Below are 15,116 nucleotides of genomic sequence, written 5' to 3' on the forward strand. Positions count from 1 at the left end.
TCCCAGAGTGCTAGGATTACAGGTGTGAGCCACCGTGCCTGGCCATAAGATATAATTTAGACAAAATGTGGTACTTTAATAGGTACCACAAATACCTATTGCACAAAATACCAGGAAATTAACCATGTTAACAAAGGTAATATTTATCCTGATTTTAAAATTAATGAATTAAATACTACTATTCTGTAGGCTTCTATCACTCCCTCTTTCCTCTCAGCCCAGTTCTTAGGCATAGATACATACCCATTATCACATGGAAAGCATTTTTAAACAACAAGGTCTGCCCCTGCACCAGACTAAATGAATAGGAATCTCTGTGGATAACTCTAACCCCCAGCTATGCCCTTTAAAAGCTTACTAGGTAGTTTTAAAGTAGCCTGGGTTGGCCAGGTGGATCATACAAACTATAATCCCAGCAATTTGGGAAGCTAAGGTGCAAGGATGACTTTAGGCCAGGATTCTGAAACCAATCTGAGCAACACAGCAAGATCCTATCTTTAGGAAAAAAATTAAAAACTTAGCCAGATGTGGTGATGCATATGTAGAGTCCTAGGATCACTTGAGCCCAGGAGTTTGAGGCTGCAGTGAACTATGCCACTGCTCTTTAGCCTGGGCAACAGAGTGAGAATTTGTCTCTTAAAAAAAAAAAAGTATCCTATGTTGAATGTCATTTAATCGGGCAATCTCACTTATTTCTGACAACTTTTGCTTCAATCCTGGTACAGACCCTGCATATACATTTTCAAGTCTAACTGCCCTCCTGAGCTATCCCCTGGATATCAAGTTGGTACCATTGGATGGCAAGGTTAGTAGTGAGGAAGAAAAAATAAAACTGAATTTCTCCTTTACCTTCTAAAACCTATTCTTTTTCCTGTATTTCCTATCTGAATGAAATGAACCACCACTGCCCAGAAACCCAAGCCAAAAATCAAGAAGTCATCTTTGACTCTTCTTCTCTCCTCCACCCCCACACCTTATCAGTTCTCCTTATTCAGCTGATTCACTCTCACATCTATACCCCAATCTCCATCCCCTCACTGGCCTCATGATCTTTTCACCTAGATTCCTGTAACAACGCCCTTAACTGGTCTTCATGTATCCAGTCTTGCCCCTTTTGAACCCATTCTCCACAAGGCTACCAGGGAACAGAATGATCTTTCTGAAAATGTATCTGGTAACAACACTCATTCATGTTACCTGCCAGAGTAGGGGATGTAGACATGAATCAAAATCCATCCTGATTTCAAAGCCCTACTCTCAGAGCTGAGAAAAGGAGAAAGACACATAAACAAGTAAACACAGCAATCACATTTTGACATCAGATTATCAAGAGGAAGATGAACCAGGGGAGATGTGGGAAGGTTCTACTGTACAGATAACCATAAACATGTATAATCTAGAGGTAGCTAAGGTGGGAAAAGGCATTCCATGGAAAAAGAGACACACAAACAGAGCCATCTATTCAGGTAATGCAGGTGATTTTATATGGCTAAAGCAAAAGGCGAGGCATGCAGCAAGACACAAAAGCTACGATGGGCGCAAGTTGGGCTCTCCAAGATCTTCCCGGGCTGAAATCCTTCAAAGGTTGCTCTCTACCATCAGGATATAAGAAACACAAGGTCATTCATGAGCTGCTCCTACATATCTTTCCAGCCTTATCTCTCATTATGCCCTTTCTCCAACCTTTTCAAACCACCAGTTCTTTCTCAAAAGCACCAGGTTATCAAACACCTTTGTACATGTTATTTTCTCTTCCAAAAGACCCAATTTTCTCTTATATTTCCTTGTCTAGATTCAGCTCTTCTGAAAACTTAGTTTGCTAAACACCTATTACGCACCTGGCACTTTGCTGTAAAATGAAGACACAATGAAATACAACACAACCCCTTCCTTAAAGAGTTCACTAACTAGTCAGGGAGAAAAATAAGAAAAAAGACCATCATAATAGTGTAAAATTGGATATGGCAGTACGCACAGGGTGCTGTGAGAACACGATGAAAAGTTACCTAACCCAAACTAAGAAAGACAGGTAGTCAGAAAAAGTGCTCTCTCTCTAGGGTTGTGCTCCCAGATCATCCTATAATAATCTTTGTCTCTATCACATAGTCTTGATCACACTGTAGTGAACTGTCCGTTTCCTTAACTGCTTTCTGCTCTGGATCATGAAGGAACTAGGATAAGGATGAGCCTATGTTATAGAAAGCCCGGAAGGAATGGTTCTTCATGGTAAGGGTTAAGGAGCTGATAAGAATTTTTAAAGGAAGAGTGGCATTGTCAGATTGCTATTTTAGAAATGGGACCAATTCTGGCAGCAATATTGAAGATTTTAGAGTACGGGACCGAGAGACAAGGAAGCCCATGAGGTTGCTGTTGGCTATTTGGAAAAAATATAACTAAGGCCTAAACCAATCTTCTAGCAAGGACGACAGAAAGAAAAAGAGCTGACTGAGTTAGTAACAATAAGATTTATGGCACACTTGATGTGAGGAGAAAGAAGACAATTCTAAGGTTTCTAGGGTAAAGACATTAAAATAGAAAGAATGTTTGTAAGTGTTTTGAGGGGACTATGGATATGGATAGAAAGGGAAAGAAAAGATAACCACGTTTGAAGTACCAAGTATCTAAGTATAGTTATAGTAGACAGATGAAAATTGGTACCTGAAGTTCAGGAAGAGTGGGGACCATATATATATCTTCAAAAACCATAAATACATGGGTACGATTTGAAGCCATAAAAGGAAGTATAATCACCCAATGAAATTAGAGAGAGAACAGAAAAAAGAACAAAAATGAAATCTTAAGGAATGCCACATAAACCTGAGAATTTAGAAAAGGAAGGAAGAGTCAAGAAAGGTTTTTTGTTTTGTCCTAGATGATATTAAAGAAGAAAAAAGAACAAAACAAATGAAACCCTACGGAATGCCATGTTAATCTAAGAATTTAAAAAAAGGAAGGAAGCAACAAGGGAAGATTTTGTTTTGTTCTAGATGCCTTCTTCTGTGAAATAAGAGGCAAAATAAGCAATGAAGAGAAGGCAAGAATAGGACAAAGAGTCAGAGAAGAATAGTAAAGCTACACAAACAGCCATTTCGATTTTAGTGTGGGAGCTAGGGGGTAAGTCAAAGAATCTCTAGGCAGTGAAAGTGAAGTTGGAACCTTGAAGTTCAGAACAGCACAATTCATGATTTTCTCCAGCCTGCCCTGGGGAGCCCAGAAGCAGAAAAAGCAACTGATTCATCCAGGCTTGAGACCAGTGGAGTAAATGCGGCAAGAATAGCACAAGGCCCATACCAATGCTTTTATAATTTAAAGAAAGGCAAATTTATTTTATTCTTTTAAGAAAATGACTGGCTATTTCCTCTGAGAACCAGAAAAGGTAGGGGGGGATGGGGGAGAAGGTTGGATAGTTCCTCTTTCACTCTTAGAGAGCCTGTCAGAACTTACACTCTTAGGCATATCTGATCCCTACAGCAGCTGATTTTAAGAAATCCAAACCTGATTTCTCCTGGTTCTCAAAGGATGAAAATTCACTGCAGCTTCCTGGACTATACAGCTAATAAATACATGGAACACTGCTTATATACCATGTTATAGAAGGCAGGGGCTCTTTCTTTCTTAAAAGAAATGTTCTCCAAACACTGTAGATTGGTGGGGGGTGGGGTGGGGTGATAATTATATTGCAAAGACAACTTAATAACAGACCAAGAATCCCTTACAGAGGCAATTAACATAAAACAATACATCACACAAAGATAGCGGAATTGTTTCTTCTGAATAAACAGTGAGTAAATAATTGACCACTTAATTGCTTTATTACACTTGGAGTTCACCAATTCCTCCTGCCATCTCCCGCATCACTCTTCAGATAGGGGTCAGATCCCCCTGAATACTAAACTTCTGGCTACTCCCCTCTGGAGTACAAAAGAGACTAACATGCATGAGCACCCACCACGTGCTGGGCCTACTGCGTGCCAGACTTTGGACAAGACACATTACATGTTATGGGTGCAGGTCACTTAAGGACGAAGTAAGAAGTTAAAACTATGGATGTGACACTCAGGAGAGCGGGAAAGTGTCTGAAGGTTTAAGTGTAAGGAAAGGAAGAAAGAAGTGTTAGCGACGGGTTGTTGATCAAAATGTGGGGAGAAAAGGCGAGTTGGGAAAGGAAGGCGTCTGGGAGCAAAAAAGCAAGACCAGGGCACCTGGGCGGGGGGTGCAGGCGGAGGGCGATGGACACAGAGGGAGAACCCAGTACAAAGGGTAAGGATGAGGAGTGAGCTTGCCAAAGCGCAGCCCGGGTACAGGTGAGAGTGAAAGACTGATCCTGGCGAGACTAAGGTCTAATCCCGGGAAGAAGCCCCAAAAGACTGCGGGGCTGGGACGTGGTATCAGCACCACAAGAGGGAGGGGAAGAGGCAGAGGTGAGAGGGCAGAGAAATCAACCGCGGCCGGAGTAGCCCGGCGACTGCGAAAGGCTGGCGATGGGGGCAGGGGCGTGGGAGCAGGAGCGGGGCGGGCCAGAACCTGGGGCGCCGCGCTAGGGGGTGGGGTTGGACAACTGCCGGGGGCAGACCAGGAGACCAGCGGGCAGTAGGCGACGCGGGGCCGAGGGATGCCAAGACGGAGTCTGCCGGGGATCGGAGCTGGGAGGGAGGCGGCAACGGGCAGGGAGACCGGGGCGGCGCTCCGAGCGGAGCCGCGGCAAGAGCGGCGTCCCCCTTACCTGGGATGAGTGAGGAGCCGCCAAGCCGCCCAGCCGGCATCCTGGCCTCAGCCGCTTCTCCCACCGCCCTAGGTGGGGGCCATTTCGTCCGCCCCTGTAGCCAGCTCTCACAGTCAGGTGCCAGCAGCTGCCAGCACAGTCGGTCCCCGCGGAGCTGAGCTGCCGCGACCCGCGCCCGCGGCTGCCTCAGCAGCGACTCCCGCCGTCGCCGCCTCTGCGCCGGCTGCCAGCCTCCCGGGCGGTCGCGGGATCACACGCGTGCTGTGATTGGCTGCTGGGCGGCTGTCCGAGCGATGTGTTGGCCTCTCTGATTCGCGGGTTCCGGCTGGCTGCCCAGGGAGGGAGGCGGGGCTTGGGACTGCGCTCGATCGGTCTGGCGCTGAGGGGCGGGGTGTGACGTAGTGCCCTGGACAGCGCACCCGCTGCCCTGCTAGTGCGCGCCCCGGGAAGGACCCCCCGGCTGCCACCTGCCTGGCCGGGGTATCGCCTGAGCAGCGGTGCCGTGGCCCAGCTGGTGCGGAACAGCTAGCAGGTGGCAGTCCTCCCCGCCCCAGTCCCCCACGTGGGTGGCCCAGAAGGCAGGCCTTTATCCCTGGAGCTCTGGGACTGGACAAGAAAATGAGCTTTTAACAGGAAACTCCTCCTCGGCCTGTCCATTGATTCAGCGGCCCTTTCATCTTATGGGAGATAAGTCGCAAAGGCAAATATCAAATTCGCACAATATTGTATTCCACACTAAAGTATAAATGAGTGACAAATGTGCAAATGAGATTCTCAGAGGTGGGAAACGCACTACCTAAAAGACTTGAAGACTCGAAAAGGAGAAAAAGGCAAAGAAGGGAAGGGAGAAGTGGGGAGGGGCTTGAAATTTCACAGCAAAATTAACTTGTAAAATTCCTTTTTATAAACACATCTACACCAGGTTCTGTCAAAGCAGTTATTTCAACTCTTAACGTGGATTGGAGAAAGCATGGCTCAAGCATCTATCAATTATATTCAAAATTGCTGTCTACCATCTTGGAAGTAGTTTTGTTATCTATAGAATTAGGTCTAATATGTACCTTAGAGAATTTCTGTAAAGATCAGATGAGGTCCACAAAAAACTCGACAGCAACATTATTCATAATAGCAAAACAAAAAGTAGAAAAACCCCACATGGGCTCAGGGCCTGTGGCTCAAGTGGCGAAGGCTCCAGCCACCTACACCTGAGCTGGAGGGTTCAAATCCAGCCCAGGCCCGCCAAACAATGACGGCTACAATCAAAAAAATAGCAGAGCATTGTAGCAGGCGCCTGTAGGTCCAGCTACTTGGGAGGCGGAGGCAGGAGACTTGCTTGAGCCCAGGAGTTGGACGTTGCTGTGAGCTGTGGTGCCACAGCACTCTACCCAGGGGGACAGCATGAGGCTCTGTCTCAAAAAAAAGAAAGAAAGAAAAAGAAAAACCCCAGATGTTCATCAACTGATTAATGGGTAAACAGAAGGTTATGTCCATGCAATGGAACATTATGTGGCCATAAAAAGAAATGAAGTATGGACACGTTCTACAATGTTGGTGATCAAGCTCTTCCTCACTCTGGCTCAAAGGAGTTCACCAATTCCTCCTGCCATCTCCCGCATCGCTCTTTAGATAGGGATCAGATCTGTCTGGTGAATATTATGCTATGTGAATGAAGCGAGTCACAAGAGACCACATATGTTATGATTCCATTTATATTAACGTCCAGAATAGGCAAATCCCTAGAGACAGAAAGTGTACTGGTAGATGCCTTGGGCTGGAGGGAATCAGGGAAAATGGGAAGAGCCTGCTAATGAGTGTGGGGTTTCTTTTAGGGTTAATGGAAATGTCCTCAAATTTATGGTGATGGTTGTACAGTTCTGTGAATATACAAAAGTCATTAAATTGTACACTTTATTCTTTTTGACTCAGCCCCCTGAGTGGCTGGGATCAAAGGCAGGTGTCACTGTGCCTGGAGAATTGTATACTTTAAGTAGATGAATTGTATGAGATATGAATTATATTTCACAAAAGCTGTTATTTTTTTTTTAATATTTATTTATTTATTTATTTATTTTTGAGACAGAGCCTCAAGCTGTCCCCCTGGGCAGAGTGCTGTGACATCAGAGCTCACAGCAACTTCCAACTCCTGGGCGCAAGCGAGTCTCCTGCCTCAGCTTCCCAAGTAGCTGGGACCACAGGTGCCTGCCACAACGCCTGGCTATTTTTTGGTTGCAGCCGTCATTGTTGTTTGGCAGGCCTGGACTGGATTTGAACTCACCACCTTAGGTGTATGTGGCTGGCGCCTTAGCCACTTGAGCCACAGGCACCAAACCAGCTGTTATTTTTTAAAAAGAGATCAAATGAGATAAACCTCAGAAAACTGCTGGCTATAGAGCCTCCAAAAGAGAAAGGACTTGATATATCTATGTTTTTTTCTTTATTTGATTGGCAAAATCTTGTAAGCAGTTTGAGCTGAAGAAATTAAAAGAAATAGCCACCATAATATCTTTCTTTGAAAAATGTAAATCTAATGAAGGAGACCTGATTTGATACAAGCTTCTTATGGCAACAGAAGTGGGTACTGTGATTATAAGATTCATAAAAAGAAAATAAGCAGGCAGAGAGTGAGGAAGAAGGGAAGGAAGGCGAGAGCATGGCAAGGTGACTATGCACCTGAGGGCAGCCGCAAAAATCATTTGACATTAAGCAAGAGAGCCAAGTCACATTCCATTTCCTACATTTCAGACCCCTTCAGGAAAAGAACTCACTCTGGGCTTGGTGCCTGTAGCACAGTGCTTACGGTGCCAGCCACATACCCCTAGGCTGGCACATTTGAACCCAGCCCGGACCAGCTAAACAACAATGACAACTGCAACAATAAAATAGTTGGGCATTGTAGCGGGCGCCTATAGTCCCTCCACGTGGGAGCTGAGGCAAGACAATCTCTTGAGCCCAAGAATTTGAGGTTGCTGTGAGCCGTGATGCCAAGGCATTCTACCGAGGGCAACATAGTGAGACTCTGTCTCAAAAAAAAAAAAAAAAAAAGAACTCACTCTGACCTGAGCAGTACTGAAACCACCGGCAGTACACAGCCTTTGCCAGCCTCTCTCCACAAGGCAGAGATGCAGGTCACAGTGCCTAGAAAATTCCTCTTCCATCTATTAGACCTAGAAAAAGAATCGAGTAACTAGGTGGGGATCTGGCATTTGTTTTTCTAGCCCTTATTAAACTGTTGAGGACAAATTCCAGATGTGAGAATTCAGTAAGAACATCCCTTCAGTGAAATCTATCACGTGGCAGGATGTTTCACTGAACAAGACAGCTTCAGGTGGCCTAGAAGTTACAAATAGTACACAGCCTTTGCGCCAGAGCGAGGAACAGCTTGATCTAAAGCAAAGCCCAAGGTCATTTGGGAGTAAGACAAACTTTTCTTGCTTTCTAAACCTGCCCCCAAAGCATATTGTATATATGCTAATAAGAAAAAAGACTCCAAGATACACTTTTTTTTCTTTTTTGAGACAGGATCTTGCTTTGTTGCCCAGGCTGGAGTACAGTGGTATGGTCTAGTTCACTGTAACATTGTACTCCTGGGCTCAAGTGAGCCTCCTGCTTCAGCCTCCTGAGTAGCTAGGACTACAGGCCTGCCTGCCACCATGCCCAATTAATTAAAAAAAAATTTTTTTCTAGAGATAGGGTGTCACTATTTTTCTCAGGCTGGTCTCACCTGGCCTCATGTGACCCTCTCACCTCTGTCTCACAAAGTATTGAATTACTGGCATGAACCACTGCACCTAGCCCAAAATATACTTTTAAGTGAAAAGAACAAATTTCAAAACAGTGGATATAATATGCCCATTGGTATTCTTTTTAAGAAAGAATTGAGTCTTCAGAGACAATCTCTAGAAAGATGTACAACAAACCGGTAACAGTGGTTGTCTCTGGGAGGAAAACTGAAAGACTTGGGCATAGGAGTGGAAGAGATTTATTCTTTACTGTATACTCTTTGGCACATTTTGACATTTTGTGCTATGTGCTAGGATTTCCCATTTAAAATGAATAAATACATAATTTTCTTAAGAAAATAACTTTCCTGAAAAAGTCACTGTCCAAGCCTGTATGAATATCTAGATCACATGACATTCATATCTCTCTGTGTAATTTAATGAGCCTCATATTGAGTATACATATTCTGGATATCTGTCTTCCCTGCCCAGCCTTACCTCTCCAGATGATCAGCCTAGAATCAGATAACTTCACCTGAGAGCACAGATGCCTTTGCCCCTTGTTATACATATTCAAAGGACTCAGAGTCTGTTTCTTCCAAACAGTCTGGGCATCCCCTGTAGGCCCACGAAAAAGAGGAAATGGACAAATGCTTGCTGGGGAAGTCTTTCCCATCTTTACATAACTTCTCCTTCAAGGGTTCACGTCCAAGAAAGAAGGCTTAGCCAAGGTAAGTGAAGACTCCTTACTATAGTTATCTCACCTCCTGGAGGGAAAATCTATGCAGCACACCTAGGAATCTGCAGAGTTTGAGAACTGAAAAGGCAGCATAGCCCTCCAGTGCTTTTGCTTTGGGAGGTTGTTGACATTGCTCTGCTTTTGAGGCAGACAAAAATTCAACAGACCTCCCTTCATGTATTCCAGGATCTGGCATGGAGAGAGGATAGTGGCTGAGGTGGGAGAGGGCAGGGAATAGAAGGCCCTCAGACACGGAGAATTGGAGAAGACAATCATGTCAGGTCCCACATTTTAATTCCCTGTCCAAGCCCAAGGCAGCTAGAAGCAAGGGGTTTGGAAACAGAAAACTGAGAGGACAGATTGCCTTTGCAATGCAAATGAAGGAGCAGAGATGTTTCAGAGGTTGCAGACACAGCTGCAGAAGTGGGGCCAAAGGGAGTTCTCAGGGTAAGGGCAAAAATGGTGATGACAGAAGGTATTTGTGTCCGTCACACCAGCACAGGGCCTGGCACTGGCTAAATGGATGGATGGACAGGTAATGAACGGATAGATGAATAGCAAAAGTTGCAGCTGTTGAGGAAGACCACCAGGGCAAAGCAGAGGGGGATGCAGGGAAGAGAACAAGAGGACATTCAGGTCACTCAAGATCCTGCCAGGAAGGTCAGGGAGACCCTAGGTGAGAGACCCAGAGCCATGGAGCATTGAGAAACTTCACTTGACTTATAGCCACCTAAAAGCCCTGGCTAATTTGGGACAAGATGAAACGCTTACCTGCAAACAGTATCAAAGAGCCAGTGAGCTGCAGGAGACACCTCACAGTTCTCTTGAAGCTTGTAGGAAAATGGTGATACAATTTACAGAAAAAGGAAAAAAAAAATGAGAAGGCCTCCTCACTTTCCCCACCCCTAGATCCTGGAAAACTGGGCAAGTCAGGTCCCTCAGCCACATCATCATTTTAAAAATGAAAATTCAGCCCAGCCTATGAGCAGACATTTTCCAAATGGCTACAGAATTCCTGCACCTTCCAAAAATACCTCTTCATGCAACTCCTGCCAGGGAGGGAGGGCCATGTGCCCAGGCTAGAACTGACCAATGGGGCTTTCTGAGCCTAAGAGCTGCCAAGGCGTGCTCTGCAGACCCCAGATGCAGGAAATGCCTGCTGCTCCAAAAGTAAACCCAGTGAGTTACTGGTGCTGAATCCCAGACTGGGAGCAAAGCATCCTCTAATTCTACTTATGAGCAAGGAGTTTACGTGACTTCCAGGAATGGTTTCCAAACCTAGCTATGCATATAAACTATCTGAGCAGCTCTATAAAGTAGTCACCAGCCTCATGTCAGTTTTATGAAGCAGAAGGTCCAGGGGAAGGGACTCCCTCAAAGATGGGACAGGGATTGAGACAGTGACTGGGAGGCAACATGAGGGGGCTTCAGAAAGGCTGGCTGATTGGTTATATGCTGGGACTGTACCTGGGTACAATTACCCACTTTGTTCACTCCAAAAATGTGTTAAGCTATGCACACAGGTACTTTTTCTATATCTTTGTTATAGTTTATTAAAAAATACCCTCCCTGATAAGTTATGCTCTTCTGCCAGGTTTGAAAATCACTGAGTTACAGGTATATCTGGATGAGGGGCTTAAATTACACTAAAGAGATGCTGGGGGCTTCTGAGCATAGGGGGTCTGCTTCTGACTTCCCCGGGGGTCTGCCTTTCCTTCTTGGGCAAGTCTCTGACCCTCAGTAGGAAGAAGCTCCAGCAGGGGGCCCAGCATGGGGTTGAGGGGAGAGCAGCTGGATCAGGGTTGCTTCAGGGAGCAGCCAGCCCTTCTCTGCCCATGTTGCTGCCCAGTGACACTAGTGTAGACCAGGAGCAGCTGCCAAGCCTTGTGCCTTGTCCTGCATGCTACCCCTTGAGCTGGGCTTGCTCCGGTCCCTGGTTTCTGTGGTTCAGAAGTGCCATTTTCTTCTGTGGCTTTGGTTTCCTTCCCTGGTTAAAGAGGCTGAGAGGCTACCAATTTCTTGCTACTGTCAGGTTTCTTTCCAAGCGCAAACAGCTTCCTTCCAAGGATAGACTTCTCTCGTGAGATCCAGGGCACCCCAGCACATGAGATCTACCAAAGTTCTGCACTAGGCACTGTTCTAGGTGCTGAGGACATAGCAGTCAGTGATCAAGACAGTCCTTGCTACCATTATTTAGTTTACCTTTTAATGGGGAGCCTGGCATTCAATTATATATGAAGGGAATCAGAAATGCCACCCCAAAATATGCCACTTTGGCAGAAGGATCATTTTGAGCTGGAGGCAACTAAGAAATGGCAAACATGGGGGCTCTCTGTTCTCCCCCTTGCTCCCTAAAATCCAGGCTTAAATTTCCCTTTTGTTAGGGATATTTATATTCATAAAGGTGTTCACCCCTCCTATACCAGGAAGAGAACAATTCAGAGGCAATCCTTATCACGAGATTAACAATCCTTACTAGATAACCCCTATTTCCCATTAGTTTCCCCCACATATTTATTTTCACACAATTTAGTGTGCCTAGATGCCCATAACCTCCCTCTTTCTTCTTTAAAAGAGCCAGCTACTTTCTTTGTTGACTTCCATGTGCATGTGATATAAACCTTTTCTCCTGTTAATCTGTCTTTTATCTATTTAATTTGCAGGCCCCAGCTGCTGAACCTAAGAAGGCTAAAAGAAAAACATACTTAACCAAAAATTACTCAAGGCAGTGACTTGCTCATCCCTCTGGTCTCTGCTTCTGTTTCATTTCTCCTGCACCTCCTTCCTCCTACATTGCCCTCCTCAACTCAGCTGTGCCAGCGAAAATTCAGCAAACCTTCATATTATGCCACGCACACCAGCCCCACTGGGCAGGGTCTCTTGTGACCTGTGTTCTGATTTATACCTTATATAACTTAAGGCACTTCTCTCATTCTACTTTGTTTTCTTATTCTTCGTGTATTTGTCTGGTTCTTCACCTTCACCCCCATCAGATAGGAAGCTGCTATTCTGGGCCCATAGTAGGCCTCAGAATGTTTGTTGAGATGGAATAAATTGAATGATGGGGCAGAATTTCTCTTAAGGATCATCAATTCACTTTGTTCTACATGTCTATGATCTATGGACAAAAAGCCTATGGATTTTTTAAAGAAACTTTATTTTGAGCTAGGTGTGGTTGTACATGTCTATAGTCCCAACTACTCTGAGGCTGAAGTAGGAGGACTGTTTGACCCCAGGAGTTTGAGACCAGCCTGGGCAACATAGTAAGACCCTGTCACAAAACAGACAAACAAAACAAAACAACCACTTTGAAAAATTTTGGAAACTTTTTAAACATAGAAAAAAATGGTGAAAATATAATTAACTCCAGTATACCAGCCCTTCACCAAGTGTCCAACTATTGATTCACCAGTTAACATTTGCCACATTTGCTTAATTTCTCTTTCTTTTTTCTTTTTCTTTTCTTTCTTTCTTTCTTTCCTTTTTTTTTTTTTTTTTTTTTTTTTTTTGTCTCATTTTTTTGCCCAGGCTAAAGTGCCGTGGCCTCAGCACAGCTCACAGCAACCTCAAACTCTTGGGCTTAAGCAATTCTCATGCCTCAGCCTCCCAAGTAGCTGGGACTACAGGTGCCTACCACAATGCCTGGCTTTTTTTTTTTTTTTTGTAGTTGTGATTGTTGTTTGGCAGCCCCTGGCCAGCTCGAACCTGCCAGGCCTTATGTTTGTGGCCAGTGCCCTAACCGCTGAGCGACAGGCGCCAAGCCTTAATCTCTCTTTCACTCTCTCTCTCTATATATCATTATGTTATTGTTATTGAACAGTTTGTGAATAAATTATAGACCCTGTGTCTTGTGTCCCTTTATCCCTAAATACATCACCAATATCTCCTTAAAATAAAGACATTCTCTTATACAGTGATCAAATGAAGGCAATTTAACATTTATATGATCTATTATTTCATATATAGTCTGGACTTAAACTTCCCCGATTGCCCCAATTATGTCCTTTCTAGCAATGTTTTCCTTTCAGTCTGTGCATCTCATCTAGTTGTCATGTCGCTTTAGTGTCTTTCAGTTTGGAGCATTTCCTCTTTCTCTTTCACACGAGGCACAGTAGTTATTTGTCTCAGAGGTGCTGTTGTGCCTTTCTCATTGCTTTGATCACATCAGGAGGCACACGGGGTCAGGCTGTTCTGTTATTGGGACATATTGATCATTTGGTTAAGGTGAAATCTACCAGTTTTCTCTACTGTGAAGTTATTAGTTTTTACTTAAATAATCTATTGGGCGATATTTCAAGACTGTGGAACTATCCTGTTCCCTGTCTGATGATGATTCCTGGCCCTGTGGTGCTTGCCAGTCGTTCAAGGAAAGTAGAGCTGGCTGGCTCTCAAGTTAGGAGGTACCTGGGATGGCAGAGCCAGCCTGGGCAGGAAAGGAAAAGCAAATGGGGCAGCAATCTGTGCGGAGAGCAGGGAAGTTGCTGGAATGCTATGCAGGCAGCCTCATTGCAGCTCACTGAGGGCCGGGTGGCCGGCACCCCACACCCCTTCAGGGCCCAAGAAGGCTGACTCTTTGGAATGATCATGCCCTGGATAGGGGCCAGTTTGCAGGGAGCAGGAAGACGGCCCTTTCCCTCCTCACTCCCGGGTGGCCCCTGATGATCCCTGGGGAGAAATGCCCCAGAGGCAGAAGTACAGCATTATTTCCAGAGTACTTCCAGCCCCCCTCACACACACACACACACACACACACACACACACACACACATCAAAGTTCCAGCCTTCTAGGGTTGGCCTGACCCTACTAAGCTCTTCCCTTGGCCCTCTGCCTGTCTGCTCTCCTCCCTGCAAATATCTGCTGTGCCATTGGATGCCACTCTGGAATGGCAGTCAAGGTGAAATGGTGGTGGTGGTGGTGAGCGTGTGCAAAAATCCCAGAGCTCTGGACAAATTTGCCACAGACTGCTGTATTCTTGATAGTAGGTGTGTTAGCTTCCTGGGCTGCCGTAACAAATTACCACAAGTAGGATGACTTACCACAACAGGAATTTATTCTCTCACAGTTCTGGAGGACACAGTCTGAAATCAAGGTATCAGCAGGGCCAGCTACTGGTGGAATCATTGGCTCCCTTGGCTGCATCCCCTAATTTCTGCCACCATGGTCACATTGCCTCAACTTCCTCTTTCTTTATAAGAAAACTTGCCATTGGATTTTGGAAGGGAGCCTGGGAATACCCAAATAATCCAGGATGATCTCATCACAAAATCCTAAACTTAATTGCATCTGTAAAGACCCTTTTCCCAAATAAGGTCAAACTCACAGGTTCTGGGGGTTAGGACATACCTTTGGGGGGGGTTCCATTCTGTACAAGTGTTCATTGTTCACATGTTTTTTCTGAGCATATGCTATATTGATGGTTAGAAGTTATTAAAGCAGTACTGATAGCTATTTTAGGTCTATCCAAATATTTTTGTCCCCCTTCTCTCTGTGGACACGCACCCACACACACACAAGAAAAAACACATCTAGATTCATGGAGATTTACACATTGTCTACAAGTACTTGTACAGAAATGTGCACTTAGGTGGTATTCATTCATTTGACACATAATACTTGAGTGTTCCCTGAGTGCCAGACTCTGGTGGAGGCACTGGAAACACAGCAGTGAACAAGGCAGTAAGCTTCTTGCCTTGTTTATATTCTGGTAAAATATTTACATAGATACAATAAACATAATACAAATGCAAAATGATGCAAGGCTTTTACATTCCTGGTGCTCTGAGAAGGGCTGAGTTTAGCAATGTTAGGCCATAGGCAGCAAAAGAATGTTAAGGCCCTTGCTGCAAATGGGGGAGGGGCGTGATGGCTCATGCCTGTAATCTTAGCTCCCTGGGAGGCCAAAGTAGGTGGATTGCCTGAGCTCAGGAGTTGCAG

General features: G+C 45.0%; 1 protein-coding gene across 2 annotated transcripts in view; it reads right to left on the reverse strand.

Annotated features, from left to right (window-relative positions):
• Positions 1-4,979, reverse strand: part of TPST1 (tyrosylprotein sulfotransferase 1) — a 121,045-nt gene extending 116,066 nt beyond the window's left edge. For both annotated transcript variants that reach the window (XM_003794216.3, XM_023515733.1), the window contains exon 1: positions 4,724-4,979. The gene's annotated coding sequence lies outside the window, so the exon portion shown is untranslated. The remainder of the gene's footprint in view (positions 1-4,723) is intronic.
• Between the last annotated feature and the right edge of the window lie 10,137 nt (positions 4,980-15,116).

Source organism: Otolemur garnettii, unplaced genomic scaffold (assembly GCF_000181295.1).
Source record: "Otolemur garnettii isolate 467f Iridium unplaced genomic scaffold, OtoGar3 scaffold00077, whole genome shotgun sequence".
NCBI classification, from domain to species: Eukaryota; Metazoa; Chordata; class Mammalia; order Primates; family Galagidae; genus Otolemur; species Otolemur garnettii.